At 39.7% G+C, this 5,882-nt stretch overlaps 1 non-coding gene across 1 annotated transcript; it reads right to left on the bottom strand.

Moving 5' to 3' along the window:
- Positions 1–2,159: 2,159 nt before the first annotated feature.
- Positions 2,160–2,265, bottom strand: LOC133734945 (small nucleolar RNA snoR97). Its single transcript, XR_009858690.1, has one exon. It is a non-coding gene; the product is annotated as a small nucleolar RNA snoR97 (small nucleolar RNA).
- Positions 2,266–5,882: the final 3,617 nt, after the last annotated feature.

Raw genomic sequence — 5,882 nt, 5'->3', positions numbered from 1 at the left:
TACGTATCTCTATGGGGATCTAGATATGGAATATAATGAAGGTTCTTGTGGACTTCATTTACCCAAATCAAGTGGCTCTTGACCACGGAGCGCGTTTGCAATGAGGGTGAAACGCTCACTAAAGTGACTACTTGATTGGGAAGGGATATGATGAACTATGCTCCTGCGTTTTCATGAAAAGTTCTGGATTTGCAATTGTCACGGTTTATGTTGATAAACATAATTGGAACCCTTGAGAGTTAAGGGAAACCGCTGAATACCTGAAATCCGAGTTTGAGATGAAGGACCTTGGGAGAACACGGTTTTGTCTAGATTTAGAACTTGAATACCGTGTCAATAAATGCTTTGCATTTTGATAAAGTCAAAGATGCACTCGCATGGTCGTCCGTAGTCTTGACCCTAAGAGGGATACATTTCGTCCCAGGGATGATGACGAAGACATGTTAATTGGCAGAAGTGTCTTACCTAAGTGCAATAGGCGCATTATTGTACTTAACACAATACAAGACCGGACACCTCATTTGTTATGAACTTGTTGGCTAGATGTAGCCCTGCGCCAACGCAACGCCATTGGACTGGTATAAAGACAATATTTCGTTACTTAAAATGTACGATAGATATGGGCTTGTTCTATCCCTGCAGAGAGAAAAGAATGACGGAAGAATGAGAACGGATCTCATTAGCCCAAGTGGCACCAACCAAGACGCCGTGATCGGCAAAGCCGCCGGCCACCCATCCTCCTCCCTTACATCAAAACGATGATGATGTTTTGATGGATTTTGCTGATGTAGGGTATCTCTCTGACCCTTACAAAGGTCGCTCCCAAACGGGTTATGTCTCTACCATGGGAAGCACTGCAATATCTTGGAGGTCTACAAAGCAGACCCTTGTTGCTACTTCCTCAAATCATGCAGAGATTATTGCTCTACATGAAGCCATGCGAGAATGCATATGGCTAAGGTCTGTAATTAGACATATTCGAGGAACTTGTGGTTTGAAGTCTACCACAGATGAACCTACATGCATTTATGAAGATAATGCAGCTTGTATTGAGCAAATGAAATTAGGTTTCATCAAGGGCGACAACACAAAGCATATATCACCTAAATTCTTTTACAATCAGCAACAACATTAATCACTTCTAAAGATTGAAGTGAATCAAATCCGATCAGAGGATAATGTAGCGGACTTATTTACTAAGTCGTTACCTAAATCCACCTTCGAGAAACATGTGAAGAGCCTTGGATTGAGAAAGTTATCCGAACTCCCATGATTGCAGCAATCAGGGGGAGATATTGACATCAGGGGGAGGTATGATGTCTACATGTTCGATCTCGAAGAGTGAAGGACGTGTTGTGCTCTTTTTGTCCTTCGACCAGGGTTATTTTTATCCCACATGGTTTTTGTTACCTGACAAGGTTTTTAACGAGGCAATGATCAAAGCGTCATCACCAAGTTTGAGCGACACAAGGGGGAGTGTTGAAGGAAGTCGACATTGAGTGTGCCTCTTCAAACTAGGGTTTAGTCCTAGAGTTGTAATAGGAGAAGGTTCTAGATTTCCTAGTTATGTTCGGATTCTATTACCTTTCTTGTACTCTGTAAATTCCCTATATAAAGGACTCCTATTATCAATAATACGACACAATTCTCTCTGCAATTCCATTTTTACTACAACACCATTGCAGTAAAGTTGAAACTAGAAAGGAATGAGTTAAGGTGAATTGGGTTTAGCATCAAAGCGGATGTGGGGGACGATAGATAGAGTTTTATACCTAGTTAAGATTTAACGAACAAGTACCGAATCAGAATTTGAACGTAGCCCTAGGTCTTCTTCGAAGCTCATAGAAGACGCCTACTTCCCAATCTCTCTTCCTCTGTGATTTTTCTCCATTCAATCTAAACTCAACCAAAATTCCTTGTCTTTTAGCTCAATGTTTTCCAAGCACGTCGAAGTGAAGGCCCCAAGTCCTTGAAAACTTGAAATTCCAGTTACCCCTTGTCCTTCTATCTTGCTCTGTTTTCCTCTCTACGTAGTTTGATACATTAACAATTACTCAATTTGTTCCAATATCTTGCTCTGTATGCAGAATAGTAAACACTAGACAATGAAAAACTGTTCAATGAAATCAATAATTCACAGCGAAACTTTACAATAGTGAAAATGTAGTGCTGTTATTTAACTCCACTCTCTATAGAACTAGAGATGAAGCTGATAGACAACACACAATTTATGAGTTTTTTCAGACTCTACTTACTACTGAAGAGGCTATGAGTATAGTAAAACTCAAATGCTTTGCTTTAGACTGAATTGTTCAAGCTTTGTGTGTGTGTCAGATTATAGTAATTTAAGGATCAGATTATAGTGGCAGAGAATTGACTTGGCTGCTTATTGACTGTTTATGATATACTTTTGAGACAATAGTCACTTTTGCTTTTGATGAAAAGAAATTACTGAAGAGAAATGGAATTGCTTGATTGAAGATTGATTACAGTAGGATGCTATTTATACAACAAGTCAACAACTGATAAAGACCTAGCTACTACTAGACAATGGATCACATGTGCTTTCTGAAGGAGTGATCTGGTGTGATATTGAAGTGTGTGGTTTGGTTTGACCAAGGAGCACGGGTTGTCTGATACACTGCACGAGTTGTCTTCCAATTGTCTTGTGCTAGAGTGTGTGTTGTCTTCTTGTGCAGCCTTGTAATCTTGTGATTTGCTTCTGGTAATGTCTTCATCTTATCAAGTACCTGTGAAAGTTCTGGATGAACACCAATATTAATTATTTTCATGTTGCTAGTCTATACTTTATGCTTTGGATTCCACCAATGTTGCTTTCATACTGTAAGCTTTATCTTCCATTATTGAAAACAAAGGCAAATAGTTTGGGGAAGATTTTCTGGTATACAAAAATTCATAGTGCGTAGTGCGAAAACTATTCGATCGGTCCACCGCCAGTGGACTGTCCACTGGCGTTTCTTTTAATCTTGACCTTTCGTTGATTATGTTGATTACATGTATCTATCTATACTATAAAGCGAATCAATTCTGTCATTTGTCCAACAAAAAAAAATGTTTTAGGAAATTGGATACAAAGAGAGAATTGTGTGTATTTATTGATAATAGGAGCCCTATATATAGGGATTACAAAGTACATAATCTTGGAGTACAAGGATTCCTATTCTAACTCGGAGTATGAAATCTCTCCTATTACAACTATAGAACTAATCCTAGTTTGACAAGGCACACTAAATGTCAACATTCTTCAACACTCCCCCTTGTGCCGCTCAAACTTGGTGGTGACGCTTTGATCGTTGTCTCGTTAAAAACCTTGCTCGAGTAATAAAAACCATGTAGGACAAAAACAACCTCGAGGAGGAGAAAAAGAGTACAACATGTCCTTCACTCGTCGAGATCGAACATGTAGACATCATACTTCCCCCTTCCCCCTGATGTCGATGTCTCCTCCTGATTACTAGCTACAATCATGGGAGTTCGGATAACTTTCTCAATCCGATGCTCTTCACATGTTTCTCGAAGATGGATTTAGGTAACGACTTAGTGAATAAGTCCGTTATATTATCCTCTGATCGGATTTGATTCACTTCAATCTTTAGAAGTGATTGTTGTTGCTGATTGTAAAAGAACTCAGGCGATATATGATTGGTGTTGTCGCCCTTGATGAAACCTAACTTCATTTGTTCAATACAAGCTGCATTATCCTCATAAATGCATGTAGGTTCATCTGTGGTAGACTTCAAACCACAAGTTCCTCAAATATGTCTAATTATAGACATTAGCCATATGCATTCACACACAGCTTCATGTAGAGCAATAATCTCTGCATGATTTGAGGAAGTAGCAACAAGGGTGTGTTTTGTAGACCTCCAAGATATCGCGGTGTTTCCCATGGTAAAGACATAACCCTTTTGGGAGCGACATGTGCAAAATTCAGAGAGATACCCTGCATCAACAAGACCCATCAAAACATCACCATCGTTTTGATGTAAGGGAGGTGGGTGAAGCCGGCCACCCTTGGTGGCGGCGGTGGCGACATGGCCATCCACGGCAGTGTAAACTGCGTCGTTTTGCCATATGGGGTCCGATCCCATAATTATGTCATTCCTCTTCTCTCTGTAGGGATAAAACAAGCCCATATCTATCGTACCCTTTAAGTATCGAAAAATTGTCTTTACACCAATTCAATGGCATCGCGTTGGCGCAGGGCTACATCTAGCCAACACATTCATAACAAATAAGGTGTCCGGTCTTGTATTGTTTTCAGTACAATAATGCTCCTATTGCACTTAGGTAAGGCACTTCTGCCAATTAACACGTCTTCGTCATCATCCCAGGGACGAAACATATCCCTCTTAGGGACAAGACTACGGACGGCCATGGGAGTGTATCTTGACTGTATCAAAATGTCAAAGCATTCATTGAGACAGTATACAAGTTCTAAATCTAGACAAAACCATGTCCTCCCAAGGTCCTTTATCTCAAACTCGGATTTCAGTTGTTCAGCGGTTTCCCTTAACTCTGAAGGGTTCCAATTATGTTTATCAACATAAACCGCGACAATTGCAAATCTGGAACTTGTCATGGAAACGCGCGGGCATAGTTCATCATATCCATTCCCAATCAAGTAGTCACTTTAGTGAGCGTTTCAACCTCATTGCAAACACACTCCGTGGTCTAAAGCCACTTTGACTTGGGTAAATGAAGTTCACAAGAACCTTCATTATATTCCGTATCTAGATCCTCATAAAGATACATAGTGACCACATTCGTAAGCTGCATGTTCAGTTATTCGGAAACTACCAAACTGACAAGGTAATGGAGTGTAATGACATCCATTACGAGAGAATATATCTTCTCGTAGTTGATTCCAACGCGTTTTGTGAGAAGCCTTGCGCCATAAGGTGAGATTACCATCTCTTTTTCTCATCATGCTATATAACGAAGACCTATTAATGTTAACAGGTTTTATGTTAGGAGGTATTGGCATCTCAGGCCCAAAATCCTTCCTCTTCGTTAGTGAATTCAATTCAACCTGGATCACATCTTTCCATTTAGGCCAATTTTCTCTACGTTGGCATTCTTCAACGGAGCAAGGTTCGATGTCATTGGTCTCAATAATCCCACGTCCTTATGTACACTAGTGTAGTTTGTAGAGATCTCTATATTCTCAGGAATTGGTCTTAACATTGAGGCGTCCCCCATCGATGATAATAGGAGCCCTATATATGGGATTACAAAGTACAAAATCTTGGAGTACAAGGATTCCTATTCTAACTCGGAGTAGGAAATCTCTCCTATTAAAACTATAGAACTAATCCTAATTTGACAAGGCACACTAAATGTCAACATTCTTCAACAAAAAAGAGAAATTTTGAAAAATGACCATTTTTATGTCTCTAAATTGATTTATAACCTAGTTTTCTAAAAAGTTGAAAAATGACCTTATCAAGAGAAAAAAAAGTCATAATTACCCCCACTAGGTCATTTTGTTATATCTTTACCGATGAAGAAGAACGAGACCACAGAAGTGAAGCCCATTTTTTTAATCCGCACGTCAAACCCTACGAACTGTGTGCTTGTAGCTCTCGTGGTCAATTGTTCCTTATATTTAGAGAAAAACCGAGCAAGTTTACTTTGAGGAGGGTTTTCCCACACTTGGTTAAAATTTTTGAAAACTATTATCTTTCTTTCCATGGTGCCTCTCTCGACCTAGCTGGCTTGTTTTTTCTCCGCACAAACTCATCAATTCTTTCCTGTTAGCTAAGAGAGGGTCTTCTAGCTCCCCTAGAAGAGACAGAAGCTACAAGCACTTCCCGAGCTGGATTTTGTACAAAGAAGATCTGTTAGCTAAGTGAGAAGGA

Source organism: Rosa rugosa, chromosome 2 (genome assembly GCF_958449725.1).
Source record: "Rosa rugosa chromosome 2, drRosRugo1.1, whole genome shotgun sequence".
In the NCBI taxonomy this organism is placed as follows: domain Eukaryota; kingdom Viridiplantae; phylum Streptophyta; class Magnoliopsida; order Rosales; family Rosaceae; genus Rosa; species Rosa rugosa.
Note: the sequence above shows the minus strand (reverse complement) of the source record. Positions and strands in the feature narration are given on the sequence as shown.